General features: G+C 37.2%; 1 pseudogene; it reads right to left on the reverse strand.

Moving 5' to 3' along the window:
• Positions 1–593: 593 nt before the first annotated feature.
• Positions 594–1,745, reverse strand: LOC145141234 (protein IRX15-LIKE pseudogene; annotated as a pseudogene).
• Positions 1,746–19,704: the final 17,959 nt, after the last annotated feature.

Consider the following 19,704-nt stretch of genomic DNA (forward strand, 5'->3'; position numbering starts at 1 on the left):
CATACTCCTTTCAGCTATCAACTATCAATATTCTTCTAACTACTACTAGTTAATTTTGTATTCTACAAAATAAAATTTAACGGCTTACTTAGCTAAACAAAAAAACCAATAATCCAATAACACCTCCTACGACAATATTGAACCAAAATAAAATGTTATTCTATGTCAGAGATATACTAACATGACATTCTAAAAATAAATGTTATTCTATTCAGTTTAACATCACTTGGGTTCAGCTTTAAGGTTTTTTAAACATCTGACGTATATGATAATTGATTTTCTTTGTATTTACTCTTCTTGAAAAACAAATTTGAAAACAGCGTGATCCAAAACATGTTAGTATAAATCATTTTAAAACGATTTAACAACCAGTGTAATAATTATATTCGATTTCATGTAATAGTAGAATGTCACAAATTGTAAATTCATTAAGAATGTTGCGTACCAGGTACTAAATTCTTGACATTTTCGTCATGAAAATACATTCATTTAAGAAACCAAGATTGAATTTCACAAGAAATGCGTCTTTAGACTTGAATCGAGTAGATGATCAATCGATATGAGTTTTAAATCGATGATCATGAAACTTGCAATTAGATCAAAAGTAAAAGCTTGAAAACATTAAGAGCTTGTATCGAACATGAAATACTTTTGTATTTACATAAAACTACTTTGGGTTTTACTTTTACCCAATGCCGCCATCTGGGTATGATGATTACTGTAATTACTCCGCTGCCGCCGCCGACGATGGCGGTTTCCGGCAGAATTGAAAATTATTTACACGATGATTCCTCTTTTCCACCACGAAATGCCCCAATAAACCCACCGTCTCCACCAGATTCTCGCTGCAGAGAAACTCATTGCTACTCACTCTCTCCATTTCTCTATCAAACTCATGAACAAACACATGGGTCTTGTCGGCGCCGGAGGTTTTGCTCCGGGCGAGTACGCCGGCGGTGAATATAGCCGACAGTCTTCCAGGTGCTTTTGGAAAATACCCACGTGGGCCGTCGATCAGAATGGCGTCCCAAGCGACGTCGTATACGTGGTTTGGTAAGTCATTAATGGCTAATTTACATTCGGAGAAGAGGAGGTTCTGTACAGGCTTACACTCATTCCGGCGTTCCGATTTCGAATACTCGATTAATTCGTGTAGATCGCTCACTTTGGTTGTGAATTGAACGTCGTAAGCTTCGATCCCTGGGTTTTTCTCTTCGAGTTTTGAAATGAAGTAAGCGCTCTCGTCGACGAATGTCGTCCGGCCGTTGATGTTAAGGGCGTGCCAGAGGAGGGTTTCGTGGGTGAGACCGAAAACAAGTAGGTTGCAGGGGGAGGAGCAGCGGCGGAGGACGGAAGCTATGGCGTTGAGTTCAGCCGACGACATACGCGATGGGTTTGTGGAGTTTGATGTGGTTCCGGCGTAGTGGAGGAGGGCGTCGAATACGGGTTTGGGTAAGGGGGGTGATGAAGCGGCGGCAGTGGCGGAGGAAGCGGTGGTTCTGGAGTAAGGGAGTGTAGAGAAGAGGGAAAATGTTAATGCGAAGGATAGAAGGGAGAGAAGAGTGAAAAGCCAGAGACGGTGGTGAGGATGAGGAGCTCCACCAGCACCACCGACACCGGTACCGGCTTGCTTTTGGATGGAAGGATGGAGGAGGATAAACTTGGTGGTGGGCTTCATCGGAAATGTAGAGAGAGAAAGTTGTAAGAGAGAATTGATTTATATCGGGGGGAGTGGAGAGAAATTTAAGGTGACAGAGAGAGGGGGCTCAAATCACGAGGGTATTATACCCTAAAATCCCTAATATTAGTAGTGGGACCTACGAGTAGCAACACGGCGCCGTTTCTTGTGTAACCGGACCTTATTTTACATCTTTTTTTTACCCAAACTTTCTGTTTGGATAAACGGACGAGTTATCCAAAGCACAAGACATAAGTTATTTTGCTTTTTTATTTTTCAAAAAAATATTAGGGTTTGAGCAATGGTTTCATGTTTATCATGGTTATAATGTCGGTGGAGATGGATTTGGTGTTGTAACATTAAAAATTTGATGTCTCATATGCTGCATCATAATATGTTTTAATATCAAATGAAGACGAAATAAAGGGCGGTTCAACCAATTTGGAGGCTCTAAGCAAACAAAAAATTGAGACCCTTCAAATAAGCAAACAGTTTCGAACTTAAGACATTTAGTTTATAAATCAATGTTTTATAAACAAACGAGATCAGGGGTGGTTCAACCAATTTGGAGGCTACATCATAATATGTTTTAATATCAACTGAAGACGAGATGAGTGGTTGCCTCTTCCCGTTAGAGATGTTATGAGCATAATATGACTTAACAACACATGGAGGCGGGACAGTGTTCACATTTATAACATGTTTTAAGAGATGCAATGTAAGCATAACGCAGATCAATCTCAAGCTGCTTCTAAGCTTTACATAGACTTCGTATAAGCTTTATCTAACAAGAAAAGTGGTGTTATGATATTGAAGACGATATAAAGAAAAGACCGTGGAAAAATATAGGATTTAAATACATACATACATGCCCTCTCTCCTCAGCAACCCATTGTCGTGTGTTTCCTCTTTCCTTGACACGCCGCCATGGTGGGGCAGCGTATGCCGATTTGCCACCGATTTGACGAGTTCAATGTCAATCCACTCCTCAAAGCCTTATGACACAAGTATCTTAGGGTGGATGCATCACTATCTTTTTCATCCCAAACACATGGAATCTCATATTTCCATACTCCCAACCTACTTAATTTTCATGTTTAATTTTTTTTGTTTAACTTTTTCTAATTAAAAAAAAGTTATAAAAATAAAAATAAGATTTAATTAAAAAACATACTACAATCAAATACTATTTACATAAAACAACAATTAAAATTAACTACTTATCCAAAGATGGAAGGTAGGCGTGCCTAATGTCATCAGAAAAATCGGATCAAAGATGGTGGTGTGTTTCAACGTTGCGCAATTCATGCAGTATTTTTGGGACAATGACTCTTTCATTAGGGAAATAGGTTGATGCACATGAGATATCTCAGCACCCTCCTCTTGTAGTATCATATTGTGCAATATAATACAAACGTACATTATATCTCTTATTCTCTTCAACAACAAAGACCATGTCGATTGTTGTAATATGTTGCAGCATGTTGTAAGAACCCCAAAAACACGTTCTGCGTCCTTTCATGCCAACTCTTGTGTCATCTTGAACTGTTTTTTTTTCTCGGTTATTGGATGTGAATATGACTTCACAAATACATCCCAGGTTGGATATATTCATTCTGCAAGATAGTAACCATGTTTGTAATGTTTGCCGTCCAGATTAAATAAATTGATGTGTTTTATAAATTTATTTAAAAAGCTTTAAATTTATATCCTGATTATTTAACTCAGCTAAAACATAATAAACAATATACCTAGTCGCGTAGTAGTAAAGTAAAGTAAGTAAGAGTCGAACACTGGAAACGAAATTCTAATTAAGAAAATAATACTAATAATTAACCTAAAGAAACAAACTTTAAATTAGTTTTTATTTGATTTTACAAGTTTAGAAAAAAGTTAAACTGAAACACTTAATTAATTACTTGAAACCAAAGTAAAGAACTAGAAAACTATTTTTAACCAAGGATAAAAAATACTTCCGTTTAACTTCAAATCCTTCCTATTTCCTATGGTTGATTTCAAGACAATGAATTAATTCAGTTAACTACCAAATAAAAAAGTTACTAGTCATCATGGTCAGACTAACTAACATAAGTCAATTCATGAACTTTAACTCTAATCGTCATGCAAGTTAAGGACACTAAATTTATTTTAAAGATAATTTGGACTCTGAATGATAAAATCTAAAGACTACTATTCTATGGTCAAGTCAAGTAATCAAGCAAATATTATGGTTAAATACTGCTTTCTAACACACTTAAGCAACTAACTTTACCACCTATACTAGGATATGGTCAATCTCTAGCTCTAGCAATTTAATGGTCATAAAACAACTAGGTAAATGAAGTTCATGAAATTAACTACAGTTTAACTAGACAATTTTGAGGCAATGCAATAAAATAGAAACTTTAACAAGCTAGGTTGAGATTTATAACAATATTTAAAGCAAAAATTAAGTTTATAACTCCATCAATTATGAAATCGACACATAATATTAGGAGTTCATCTAATCTAAACGAAATAAATGTTTTTACACCATATTCAGTAAACTAAAGCAGAAAAACATCACCGAAAGATTGCAAGACATGTTCATCAAGCAAACCCCGAAGCAAAATCTTGATGCAATAGCGTTTGAATCTTCAAATCCTTACTCCAATCGACTCTTTAGCTTCAAAATCGACCCTTGGAGGGTTTCTTAACTTCAAGACGAAGTAAAAGTCGCACCTATAGGTTGACAATTCCTGTACACCAATTAGGGTTGGAAATCTTGTGTTTTTTTTAGATTTTTTAGCTCCACGGTGCGGTAAAGGTTTGGCCACGCCGTGGGAGACGGAATCTTCGCGTCCACGATTTTTTTTCCACGCCGTGGAAATATATTTGCCACGGTGTGGGAACTGAGAATCAAACTTTTTCACAAACATGAAAGCCATCCGTAATTTTTTCTAGTTTCTGGAACATCTTGAATCTCGTCATTCGGAGTTACGAGTCATGAGATATGGTCAAAACACTGACAATGGGTCAAGCTGTCGGCAATATCATTTTTGTGTCTTTTTTAGCTCCGTTTGCTTCCTTTTGCATCCCAACTTTCATTTTAACTGTATTTGAACATTTTAAAACATATTAAGTATCATATATCTAAAAATATAACATTTTATAGCTTAAATGTATTAAAATAATGTATAAATATATGTATAAATATAGCAATATCAAAATACCCTACACTTATCTTTTGCATGTCTTCAAACAAATTAGATTGTTATTATGCTATATCAAAACTTTGCTCACTAACATCACATATAATAACCTAATTTGAATTCTCCAATTATGTCTCGCCTCAATATATATATATATATATATATATATATATATATATATATATATATATATATATATATTTGTGTCTAAAATCCGAAATACTTCCCATATCCTAAATACTCACAATCCTCATAAATGTTCTCACTTATTTTGAACAACATTCATTTCTGCATCTCTCCAAATACATCCTCGAAAGATTTTCTTAACCTCAATGTATTTTTGTTATGTTTTCAACCATACATATGATAAAAATAACCTAGAAAGAAAACTGACAATCAATAGCCCTTGGCTTTTGGCAATTTGCCTTATTTCTTCGCTTCTTCAAGATCTTGATAACTCTTATTCACTCACCAAACTTTTGAAAACTTTGTTTTTCTTTTCAATTTTTTTTTCTTTTTTTTCAACTTTTTTCATTTTTTTTCTTTCTTTTTTGATAACTCACATTTTTTCTCTTAAACTAAAAACTAAAAGAAAACATATGCTTAAGCAAGGGAACTTAACCTCAACCTTTATTGGTTAAAGACATTAGTCTAAAGTGCAATGACTACAAAAATAAATTTTGGATGCATTTCAGTACACGATGCAAAACATATTATGTCTCTCAAACCACACGAGTTCACATTTTTGTCTCATGATTTCATTAGAATTGGGAAGCCACAAATAAAATATAACATATAAGCTAAACAAAACCTTTAAATTCACATAAAATTATCCCACATAATACTAGAAAACTTAGTTCTAACACAACAAATTTTTTGAATTTTCTTAGATTTTTCTAATTTAGATCACTTTTCAAGTCTTTATATTTTCATTTTTTTTGGCATTTTTATATTTTATTTCAATCTAGTATGCTATTTTCCTTTAATTCGATCCTCTACCCCACACTCAAATTATACAATGACCTCATTGTATAAAAATAGTTAAAGCATATAAAATAAAAGAGGGAGAAAAGGAACAAAGTCACCTTGGTTATGAAGTCGCGAGATTGGATGACTTTCGTGAGTTTCTTGTTGATACTAAGCTTGGATTTGTCTACTGGAACACTCCGGAATCTGAACATCCTTGCTGAAATTGGTGGACTCTTGGCAAATAAAATATGAGGCGGACAACTAAACTTCAAATCTCAAGAAAATATTTTGAATGGGGCGTTGCCACGTCATGTCAAATAATGGGCCACAACATGGTTTCTGTAAAATCTGGAACTTCAATCACGAGAAAATCTTCGTAACGACGCGCAGTGAGAATTGGCACGTCACAGTCTTCAAATGTCAGGAAAGTCGTCGCGATGTAATAGTAAATCACGTCTCGAGGTAGCTAGGCTCGAGTCATATCTTCGTGAAAAAAAAATCTAAACTCTTCATCACTAAATGAATCAACTAATCTGGAAGTAGCTAATTTCTCGATCGGTCTCTCATATCAGTTTCTTCCTATATGTAGCATTGGTAGCTTAATTGACTCCTCATTTTATTTTTTCCCCATGTTGAATGTATACCCTACACTTGTTTGTGTGTCATGCTTCTTGCCTTTTTCTCGTAATACTCCACCCACTCTTGCATTTTTGCCCATCATTAATTTCTTAGCTGGACTCCTTCCCGTTCTACGTTGTATCAGGTGGGAGTGTAATCTGCCTATTCTCCATCACATTGAGTTTATTCTTTTTGTAAGCTGCCATTCTTCGGGTATATGCCTTTTATCGTTCTCTTTCTGAAATGGGTTGGCATTTTCATCGTGCTTGCTCTTGAGCTTGACATTAAGTCCTGCTTCTTTAGCCTTCGTCTTATCTCTCTCTGGGTGTATCTTCTGAAAATTTGAATTTATGCTCTCTTCTTTTTTCTCTTTATTTGTATCTGTAACTTGATCCGGAGGTCTTGTAAAAACAAATACCTAAAAAATTATTGGATTTGAAAATCGAGGTTTCGTATCATGCACTTCTTTTTCATATTGCTCTTCTTGCAAAGGTTCCTCCCATTCTAGCCACTTTTCTTTTCTAAAATTTTCAGGTTCATCTTGCTCCATGAATTTTGCATTTTCCTGCTTCAAAACATTTTGTTTCGATCGAGATGGGTAACAAGAGGTGGTCGATACGGTTTAATAAATGAGGGATCATAATTCTCCTTCATTTACCACGACGTGGCGTCTTGGCTACCACGACGTGGTAACTGGACAAAGTTGATGGGTTTTGAGCATTCTAACACTCCTAAGTGTACATGCAACCCTAAATACCTTGGATCTATGTTTTCTCTATTATACATGCAATTATGAACTTTCCAAGGTATTACCCTATCTAGCATACAATACTTGATACTTGGGTAATCAAATGGATAGAATACATACCTTTGTTTGATGTAGCTTGTCTCCATGAAGCTTGAGTGCCTAGTGCCCCAAGTGTAACACCTCAAATGGTTCACACAACACCAAATGCACATGGAATGACTTGAGAGAAATGGAACACTCCTTGAAATCGTCTAGCCCTCATATTCACACATTAGTGCACGATTTCTTGAGCCATGGGATTCTTTTATATGGTGGCTATTAGGGTTACACCATGTAACTCATAACTTTACCCATTCCTTATGCTCCATGGATTTTAACCTCCATGGAGTATCCATGGGTCACCCCATGGACTTAGTCCAACATAAGGAATCTTGGATCACAAGCCCACATATATAAGAATGAATGATTTACACAATCAACCCATATATTTAATTAGTCTCCTTTTGATCACTTAATTAATTCCAAATTAATTCTTGATCAATACTAATTAAATAACCTTATTAATATATTAGAACTTATAATATATTAACCAACCTTAAGTGTTATTTCTCTCATTATAGTCTATCCAAATGCATGATGCCATGCAACCCAAATGGACCATGCCGGGTCGGGTCAAGTCTTACCAATTATAGTTATGGACTTAGACATTAATCCAACAGTCTCCCACTTGGATAAGTCTAAAACTATTATTGCGTATGACTTCAGGAACCGATCAACAATCGTAGCTCTCAAAAGCTTCTGTCGAACTCTGACCTTGTCGATGAACTCTGACCTTTGTCAATGACTTGTCCATTAGATAAGGGATCATATATTCCTCTATTCTAGATATCATATGGACTGAGACATGGATTATCAATCATTCTCTCTGTCCATTTGTTGTTTCCTGATTTCCGATTCATGATGACTGACTGATTGAACAAATCAAATCAGTCCTGGCTTGGCCAAGCACTCACATGTATCATCTTTAAATCATCGAGGGGCCCACAGATATCGCTTTTATCCCGAAGGTAAAAGGAATGGATAAACTTCGACTCATATGGCTTGTTCTACTACTTGTTGAATCATACACAAAGGCACGTTTTATAACATCGAGTTACCAATGCGTTTTCGTGCAATCAATGTATAACCAACTCATAGTAACAACTCATATCTCTAGGTTTTAAGAATATAAGATATTATCGTCTCATGATCACTCGTGATAAAATCCATGAAGTGATTCAAATGAGCGTGGGTTGAATCCAATACTCAGAACTTATGAGCACTCATGAGTGTTGTAGCACCGCTTTGTCCAACATCTTAGACCTCTACAAGCCAACCCATGACGGTCTTGATTCATATCTACTTCCAACATATGGCCGACTGTGGATAGTTTGAATAACTTAGTCATTCAGGAAGAATGACCTAGTTTATTCTGGAAGTCAAAACATGCAAAATGAAACATAAGAATAAATGAATCAAATATGGTATCAAACCCTATAAATATAAATAGACCACTTTTATTTATCACCATACTGATTACTCATTATTTCATTGTTTCGGTTTTATCAACTTTATACCTGAATTAAAAACACTATTTGTCCCATGCTCCAAGCATGTACACTATGTTTTTCTTAAACAATAGCTTTGCCATACACCAAGTATGCACTCTATGTTTGTCTATGATCCTTACTTTGTGAAATAAACCAACTGAACATAATTTCAATGATTCTAATTTCACACTCCCAAATCCTTATCGAAAAATGTGAGAATTTCAAATTTCTATCATTTATCGAAATCTGTTTAGATTTTAAACTTATATGCACTGACCCTCCTGTAATGAATATGTACAAAGTCACAAAGACTTGTCAACAGTCATTATAAGGTATTCCAATGGAGATCAACTCCATGGAAACTAAGTCTCATATTCAAAGTACATTGCTTTAGACATGCTTATTGCATTAAGTTTTCTAATCTTACACAGATAATTTCCACCTATGGAGACAACTCCATATTCTCATTTTGACTATCACTTCTGAATAAGAGATGCCTCTTTTCAGAATATGTCAATATGGTCCTTCCAAAATTAGCACTATACTTCCAACTGTCCCTGAGCAACCAATCTTTGGTAAACCTCAGATTGTCCTCGACAATTGCCTAATCATTTTAGTCATATCCAATTTTAGACCTTTTCCCTTCTTAATGCCTCTGGGCATTTGGAAAAATTTAGAAATGACAAATATTATAGCACATGCAATCGATCCTGTACCCAAAGCAAATGGTACATGATTCATGATGTCTCACATAAAGACATGATTCTAGACCAGTCTTTTGCTACAATATTTTTATTTGCCATGTTTTCAAAATTTGACTATGAAGAGGGATGCCGTAATCATAATCGAATTTTGAGAACGCAATATATAGAATTTCCTTAAGTTGAACCAATCCAACATGAAATTCATATATATATTCTTGACTAAAGATGATTAAGGTCTCAATCTAAGCCTTTAGAACTGAAATGAAGTATATCCTCTCCCTTAATTATAGCAAAACAACTTTTTCAATCCCTGCAGCATCACGAATTGAAAATTTTGTTTTCTATAATTAACATTGCTAACTTGCAACACTAACAATAATTATCATGCTCCCACTAACATGATGATTATTAGCATAACACTTATGCTCCCACTAGCTTTGACATGTACTCAGAAATCAGCTGGACTTCTAGAAATCAATACTTTATTGACTTCCTTACCAAAGTTCAGATTTCTGATACGAGATGCTTTGATAAAACTTTATCAAAATCATACACCTTTCCTTAGATAGCATGCATGTGTGTCTAAACAATTTCAGAACTATGAAAAGGGATGCCGTAATCATAGTCTCAATTGTTTAGACCTTTTGCCATCTGCTTCAAATCTACTTGGTGGAAGTGTTTCCTCACCATCATTTTCATGAATCGGAGAGAAACCTTATGACCCTTAGATTTTATGGTGTATGTGTTCTTATCCATGTGAATCGTCAAAACCATAGTCACAAGACAAGGATAATGACAAATCCAAACTCATATGGACTGAACTTATGCAATCTTAACTTCTTGCCACCTGGCAGTACAGGGCCTGCCATTGCTTCCAAGTTGTTATGCAACCAATTGAGAACTTTCAGAACTCCTATGCAAAGCCAACTTTAACTGGAATGGGCACAGAATATGTCAACATGATAGGTTATAAACCTCAAGTTGTGTGCTAGTGAAGAATCTCAGGTTTTATTCTTGATTAGTTCTTGAAATTCTTTTTAGGATCTTTAAGACTCCCACTGTCCTCTTGACATATAAGACTATCTTGCCAAATATTCAAGAGATAGTGCGGATTCTTTATCAAGACAAACACTTCACACAATTGGCCTTAGTTGGTCTTTGTTTAATCCAAAACATCACAACTTACCAACTTCAAATGTACAAGAGTAGGACACTTTTACTCTTACATTTGACAAGTGTTATAAACCTTTCTTTAAGATATGCCACTCAACTTATAGTCTTGGAGTATGACTCTAAGACTTGTTTTGAAACGAAGTATGACACATCTTCTTGATTTAACCATTTCAACAATTCATGACTCCTCTTCTTAGTCATAAGAATGCACTAAGATGTCCTTAGAAGACCAATTGTGATGTGGTTCTTAAATCGTTAATATGATCACAAAACATGATACTAAAGTACTCTCCCATCTTTTCAGATTTGAGAAAACTTTTATCTTTCTGCCTAATTTGATTCTTCTCATTCGTTCTGCCATACATTGAGACTTTTCCAATGTTTCAGAATTATACTTAAACTTGTAAGTATAACCATATTTACTAAACTTTAGTAAATCAAATAGTCTTAACGAGCTTTGTGGTGGACATGACCAGTGCACAAGAATGTGTACTCGATCCCTTTAGTCCTTCACTTGACTCACACATCCATGTGAACAAGTAATTAGTCTTGATTTTCCAATGCTTGAAAGTTCTCATTCATCATACTATTCAACTTGCGTGATTCCAAGTTTCGGTCCAATTGAAACTTGGGCGATGAGGAACTTTCCTGATTTGGTAAATTTAGACACTACCACAAATGAAAGAATCAAATCCATTTTCCAATATTGCTGTCAGTGGAATCATATAAGCAACAATTTTCCACAAATGCCATTGTAAGGATACTTCAAATAAATAAAATTAAACAATTTTCTTTTATTTTAAAACTTTGCGGAAAAACTTATCCTTACAATCCACATGGAAAATTGTTGTTATATATTCCTTAGCAATATATCATAACTTCTTAAGCAACTGCTCAAAATTCTGATGCGATCGAAATCCACCTTGGCGATCAGAATCAGCATATACTTCCTTTAAGATTTCTCTATATTCTTTGATTCTTAAAACATCAACATGTGACCCAGTCACATCATGTAATGAGGATCTCAGAATAGAACTTAATAGAGTTAGATAATGGGCTCTACCTGATGTAGAGTCAAACTTATTGACTTTAACATCCTTAGGTAAATTTGGCAGCTTTGCAATCAACGGCCCTTCCTTTGGCAAAATAAACATATGGACCCTTTGGTAATGGGACTATCTCAGACTTAGCCTTTCTCTTTACCATTTGGTCAACCGGGTTGACTATGGCCAATCCCTTTCCATTGGGAAGAGAATGCTTTTTCTGGATTTCCAGTGTCACCATTGTCACTGTCCATAAAGTTTTTGGGAAGTTGATCTTCTAATCAAATTTGCTTTACTATCGTTTTAAATCATTGCTGATTCAGCAGCACCAAGCAAATAGATATGATCATTAAGGTTCATGTCATAGTCTGTTTCATAGTAGTCCCAAAGAAACTCACTATATGACTTAGAAAGTGATTGAACATCCAACTTTCTCAAGACTTTGACACCCAACTCTCCCAGCTTGTCAATATGTGACTTCATCTCTAAGATGTGATCACACATAGACCTTGCTTGCCATTAGGGCTTGAGTGACCTTGAACTTGTGGGTTAGGGAGAATAATTGGAGGAGGTGGAGGAAGTAAAGTTCCAAGAGATTTGGGAAGATCATAGATGTCTGAACTAGACATCTTTTGGGAGATATTCAAGATAGTTGATCTAAAGTCCTTAATATAACACCCAATATGAAATATTAAGGCTAGGATCCAACAACCTATTTATAACTGGAAGAGGGATGCCGTAATCCGAGTTATAAAATAGTTGAAGGTAGGTAAATGACGATTTACCAATTTCCACCATGAAAAACGAAATAATGTAATTAGGTTTTTAATTGGATTTGAAACTCCTAGATCTTTTGAGATTCATTGAACTTTTCAATGGCATGTTTCAATCTCGAGTGTGCCCTTCAGGTTTTGTGACTGGGATGCCGATGATCACAAAACAAGGTGTAAAGTAACCATGCAAATATACTTGGTACCCTTAATATTTACCCCTCAATCGATGTGCCGGTTAACCACACGAGCTCCACCGATACTATGATAAATATTAAGTTACCCTTTGCCTACTTTGTTAAATCCAGGTTAGTGTGCCGGTTAACCACACACGCTCCACTAACGGTTTAAACAAAGTGCAAAGTGTAATTTCATGGATTAGCACCTTATTCATATTTTCCTAAGTAACTAAGATTGGGAATTTATAAGTGTTTAGTTGCTTAGTATTTATCATTAATACTTTTAATGAAGGGAGAATTATAGTCCTTGTCCTACCCGTTCGGCTAACGACCCTCCACCAGTCAAGGAAGCGGTGGGTGAGAGTGGACACCCATTAAACTGCCATTTTATAGGCAGTAACCTTATACCCCCCTTATAGACCGGCTTCGTGAATGAGGCCTACTAACGGTAAGACTGACTTGCTCTTATACATATATTTATTATTAACTTATAATACTATAAAGTATAAGGGTTGAATTTTAACTTTTAAAATTCTAAGGGCTAACTTGGAATTAAAGTATTCATGGGGAAAACTTTACAAATTCCAAAACTTAAGGGCAAGTTTTGAAAATATTCAAAACTAATTAATTCCATAACTTATGTGTTTAAAGTAGTTTTAATTAAAAAAAAAAACTCTTCAAGTTCCATAACTTGAGGACAAGTTATGGAAGACTTTAAACTAATAAAAGAATGTAACTTTTCTTTATTTTTGTAACTTATGGAACTAATTAAGGTTACACATTTTATCATTTAATGAAGTGACTCTTGAACCTCCATAACTTGAGGACAAGTTATGGAGTCATAAAACCATTTAATGAGGACAAGACTCTTCATTTTTGTAACCATTGCCAACTTTTTATGAGTTTTATGAAACTTAAATGTGACTTTTCATATAACTTGAGGACAAGTTACAAAAACACATTTTAGAATCAACTCTTAAATTAAAATGGATTGAAAACACATAATCAATTAACTTTTCTATTAATCTAATAAACTCATATGAACAAAGATAATTCACATCAAATTTTTTTTCAAGTAATTAACATAACTTTTAAACTAATACAAAACATGAATCTATTGACAATTATCTTTGAAATTGGATTAGCATGAACATTACCACATCAAAAACAAGTTTATAAGTCCAAAAACATCTAAGGGTAATGTTCCTAGTCCATTTCTAGCCAAAACAGTCGAATATATGCTGTCAGGGGTTCCAAAATTCGATTTTTCAGCTAATTTTGCAAGTATAACAAGAAAACAAGCCTTGGCTCTGATACCACTGATGTGTTTTGAGCATTCTAACACTCCTAAGTGTACATGCAACCCTAAATACCTTGGATCTATGTTTTCTCTATTATACATGCAATTATGAACTTTCCAAGGTATTACCCTATCTAGCATACAATACTTGATACTTGGGTAATCAAATGGATAGAATACATACCTTTGTTTGATGTAGCTTGTCTCCATGAAGCTTGAGTGCCTAGTGCCCCAAGTGTGACACCTCAAATGGTTCATACAACACCAAATGCACATGGAATGACTTGAGAGAAATGGAACACTCCTTGAAATCGTCTAGCCCTCATATTCACACATTAGTGCACAATTTCTTGAGCCATGGGATTCTTTTATATGGTGGCTATTAGGGTTACACCATGTAACTCATAACTTTACCCATTCCTTATGCTCCATGGATTTTAACCTCCATGGAGTATCCATGGGTCACCCCATGGACTTAGTCCAACATAAGGAATCTTGGATCACAAGCCCACATATATAAGAATGAAGGATTTACACAATCAACCCATATATTTAATTAGTCTCCTTTTGATCACTTAATTAATTCCAAATTAATTCTTGATCAATACTAATTAAATAACCTTATTAATATATTAGAACTTATAATACATTAACCAACCTTAAGTGTTATTTCTCTCATTATAGTCTATCCAAATGCATGATGCCATGCAACCCAAATGGACCATGCCGGGTCGGGTCAAGTCTTACCAATTATAGTTATGGACTTAGACATTAATCCAACAAAAGTCACTTTTATTTTCTTCTTCTAATCTTTCAAGATGTTGATCAGACCGTTTTTCAATTGTTTCAAGGACCACCATAGTCTTAAATTCAACCTCTTCTTCTATGGATATAGCCATGACATAAGAATTTGGAGTTGGCTTGGTTTTGCTTGAAAGTGTATCCGGTAATATCTCTTGCACAAGCGGAATTAATTGCATGACTTATGTTTAGGTTTCCAATATAGATGCTCGGTTTTGCTTGAAAGTGTATTTGGTAATCTCTCGGATTGGGCCTGACTTATGTTTGGGCACTCGCCTCCATTTCAGCACGTCATTTCATCCTCAGACCGATGGACAGAGTGAACGCACTATTCAGACTCTTAAGGATATGTTGCGTGCGTGCGTGTTGGATTTTGGTGGGAGTTGGGATACGTATCTTCCGTTAGCGGAATTTTCATATAACAACAGTTATCACGCTAGCATTGATCGACCTCCTTTTGAGATGCTCTACGGGAGGAAGTGCAAGACCCTGATTTGTTGGGGTGAGGTCGGTCAGCGAGTCATGGGAGTACCGAAGTGGTACTCAAGACCACCGAGCTGATTCAACATGTTCGGAGCAGGCTCCAGATAGCTCAGAGTCGGTAGAAGAGTTATGCTAATAGGAGCCGATCAGATTTGGAGTTCCAGGTGGGACATATGGTTCTCCTGAAGGTGTCACCTTGGAAAGGTGTCATCAAGTTCCGGAAACAGTGCAAGCTGGGTTCCAGGTATATTGGTCTTTTCAGGGTTTTGGCTTGGGTGGGCCGGGTATCTTATCGTCTCGATCTTCCAGCCGAGCTCAATCGGATTCATAGCACATTTCATGTCTCTCAGCTGCGGAAGTGTTTAGCAGATGATTCTGCAGTTGTACCTTGGGAGGATATTTAGGTGGATGACCGCCTGAATTATGTTGAGAGACCGGTGGCAACTTTAGATCGGAAGACAAAAACCTTAAGGAACAAGGTTGTGGAGCTAGTGAAGGTGCAGTGGCTGCATCTCAAGGGGTCAGAGTGGACTTGGGAGCCGGAGGATGAGATGAGGGAGCACTACCCGGAGTTGTTTGAGTCGCCAGACTTCGAGGACGATGTCTGATTCAAGTGGGGGAGATTTGTAACGCCTGATTTCCCGGTATGATTTTATTTTTTCCAAGTTGTTCATGTTTTCTCTTTGGGACACGACGTGTTGGAGCCTCAACACGGCGTGTCGAGATGCTTTTGGCCGCGAAGTTTAATGAACCAACACGGCGTGTTGAGGTGCCTCAACACGGAGTGTTGGCAGCTGGGAAGGAAACCCTAATTTTTAGGGTGCTACACACTATTTAAAGGCCTTAAGTCCCCTTGACCGGCGTCCTTACCAACCTCCTTTGTTATCTAAAACCTTAAATCGAGTTTTGAGCTTTCCTTGGTGGTGATCTTTAAGTTTTGAGTGGACTTTTTTGGGTTTTTGTACTCTTTTGAAGGAGCTTTGGAGTTTGAAGGTTCCTAACTTGGAGGGAAGGCCATAGATCCAGAATCTCACCGCTTGTTGCAGTCTCTTGGAGGTATCAAGTTCATACCTTACTTTGTTGTTGTTTAGATCTCCTTATGGGGTTTTGTTATGATTTTTTTAGGCTCATTGATGGATTGTCTTATGAGTTAGGTGTTTCATGGGTTGTCCTGTGTGAGAACAAAATAGATTTGATGCGCAGGGACAAGGTTTGAGAACTCAAACCTTGAGTGAATGCTTAAGATCAATGTCTTCTTACTAATAAATGTTCAAGTCAAGCCTGGAAAGACCAGTCAAGTCTTAGATAATATATTCAACAAATGATCAAGTCATTAAATGAGGAATGAGAATGAATGATCAAGGTAAAGCTAATAAATGAAGAACACGAAGAATGTTTGAAAGAAGTTAGTGAAATGCTAAAAGTTGAGTGCAAGATCCGTAGTTGACTTGTATTGAATGCTCCTATAAATAGGAGTGAATGTTACAACGAATTAACTAGAATACTTACATAGGACTGGACAATAGAAATGTTTCTGACATTCTGATTGTCTAATACAACAAAAGACTAAGTCCTATGAAATGTCATATCAATACAAAGACAAACTTAATAAATGCACAAAGACAAAATAGAGTTGCTCCGGATCAGCATCCATTCCGGACATGAGAATCATTCCAGAATAACTTCAGCTTCGCATCTTCTTCTCTTCTTGTCCGGACAGATTCCAGACCACTCTTCACCATTGACTCCAGACCCTTTACTTCGGAACACATGATCTTCGGAATTTGGACATAGGATTGCTAGAGGTTCACTTTCAGGTTCCAACAATCTCCCCCTAAGTGAACTTTGCAATCCATTCAATTATACTGCTTCTTCCTTGATGAAAGTGAAAGCTCGGAACAACCATTCTCTGACTTCAATGTACCAGGTTAATTGACTTACAAACTTTGATTTGACCTGTTCTGGTGCTTTAGAATTTGATGCTCGAGAGATGAACTTCGGGAGTGCTTTGGTCGGGACTAGGTGTTTGTTAAGGACACGAAAAAAGTCCTTTTTGTTTGTCTTCCTGGTTGTGTAGACAAACCCTAGAACCGGGTCATCGATTGGACCATCTTCAAGCAGATCAGCTTCCGGAAGAACATAGGTGATCTTCGCAACGTAGTCTTCAGTTCCGTAGAGATGAGCCAGCTCATAGTCGCATCTGCAAAATTCCACGACGTAATCTTTGAGGAAGCTTAGAGCAGTATGGAAAGCACCCATGCTGATATCGTTGTTTTGCATTCCTCGAAAGTGAGCAGCCAGAGTCAGAATGTCATTCGGATTCATGGAAGGGAAGTCTGTATCAGTAATGGTTCGGTATTTAGGCTTGTTCCGGAAGACGTGAAATCGAAATAGTGGGCAGTTGATTTCGAATTTCACAAGGATTTTTCTTGCAAATCCATGAACTTTGGTGATTCTTTTTCTAGTCCATACTTCCTTAAACGGTTGATCATTCTTGGAGTAGAATGTCTCAAGCCTTTCTCTTGCAGTCCGTATGATCACTTCCGGATCATCATTTGGGTGAAGAGGAGCAAATTTGATGTAGTACTTGCTGTATGGAGAGAGAGGAAGATCGAGCTGTTCGGAATCGTTGGTAGGAACATCGTAGTACATATACGAAACGATTTCTTGATCCCGGAGAATGCCTTCACGGCAAATAGGAGAGATGCCACGCATCGGATCAGAATTATCCTTAAGAGCTTGGATCCGAATGTTGTCCTCTAACGCCTTGTTGATTTCTTCCTGAGACCATCCTTGCTTTTGCTTGAGAGGATGTCCGGAGTGGAAGGCTTGTTGTTCAGCAGTCATTGGCATTTTGCCTTTGTTTCTTTTTAGAGCGTCCATGATGAGCTTCATGTTTTCATCTACCACAAATTCCGGAGTGGGATTCGGAAGTGCATCTTCCGGAATGTCATCAGGGATCCGGAGAGGAGAGCCCTGGTCTATTGGAGCAATTTTTGGAGCCGGAATAGGTGGGAGCATAGAAGGAGTGGTTCGGAAGGCTTCAGCTGTGAGGAGTGATTTGGCTTTGAAGAGCATTTGGTAAAGAGGATGGCCAAGAGGTTGCGGACCATATGCTCTTCTCTTCCTCAGTCAACACTTTTGGAATTATTTTCTTTGGAGCTTCGAGGCCTAGAACTCCGTTGGTGACATATTTTTCTTCTTCACTGTCTTCTTCATTATCAGAGGAAATTCCTAGAAGTCCGGACACAACTTGGACTTCATCGTCGGAATTTAAGTCTTCATCTCGGAGTGTGAACTCCGAGGCAGGTTCCCACGGTTGACTTGGACCTTCTCCTCCTCTTGCATCGGTGGATCTTGGAACCGGTGCAAGTACTAGAGCTTCCTTTAGATCGTCAAATTTGGAGAATAATTTCTGAAGGCTCGTGTTGAGTTGAAGAATGAGGGTAAAGTATGCTTTGGAAGTGGGAGCTTGAGCAACAAGGTGATCGAATAGATGACTGAGAACAACTAACATCTCATCAAACTTTCGATTTGGAACATCAACGATGTTCCAAGTGGATCGAAGTAGCTTGATGAGGAATTTTTGAATGATAAGGTTCATTTCATCCTTCTTCTTGATCTCCTTCTCCAGCCTTTGGATTTGTTTCTCATGACGAATGTGGGTCTTCTTAATAAGATCGTTGGTAGCAGACACCAAATCGTCATGGACCTTGAGCATAGAGGTGATTGTGTCGAGGTAGTGGTCAACCGAAGCATCATATTTGGCTTCAACTTCTTCCATAGAATGCTTGAGACGAAGAGAGATCAGTTGATCAATTTGGGCCTCTCTTTCCGCAACTGAAGGTTCAAACTGTTGTGAGAGAGACTGAAGGATGGCATCGAGTTTGGAATCAAGTCCGGAAACCTTTTGATCCATCTTTGTGTTGAGCTCTGTTACGGATGTTTCGATTGAGGAGACCTTCTTCATAGTATCTGACACATTGGTTTGAATGTCAAGGAGAGCAAAAGGGTCAATGTGATCACCAGCAGAGGATTCGGAGTCAGAGTCTGAGTGTTGCGGCGGAGCTTGACGCGATGAAGTATGTGTGGATGGACCAGGCTTAGTGATGACATCATCTTCATGTAGCTTGGAGTTGGGTCCATCATCCGGAGTGGTTGAAGAAGAGGATCCGAAGTCAAAAGCAGACTTGGAGGATGATGGCTTGGATTGAAAACGGATTGATGGCATGAAGTTGGGGTCCGGAACAGAGTTGCCTTCATCAGTGATCATTATTTCTTTGGAGGTTTCTTCATCCGAATCAGTTTGGAATACATTGGTATGAGTGATGATTGGAGGTTGTTCCGAAGCAAGTTCCCGATTGGCATCATCATCTGTAGGAGGAACATATGGAAGATTGCTTTAATGAGCTCTGTTGTACATTGAAGTAAGAGTGGCTTCCACTTGAGCTCTTGTCA

Source organism: Lactuca virosa, chromosome 9, assembly GCF_052849685.1.
Source record: "Lactuca virosa cultivar CGN04683 chromosome 9, Lactuca_virosa_CGN04683_v6, whole genome shotgun sequence".
NCBI lineage: Eukaryota > Viridiplantae > Streptophyta > Magnoliopsida > Asterales > Asteraceae > Lactuca > Lactuca virosa.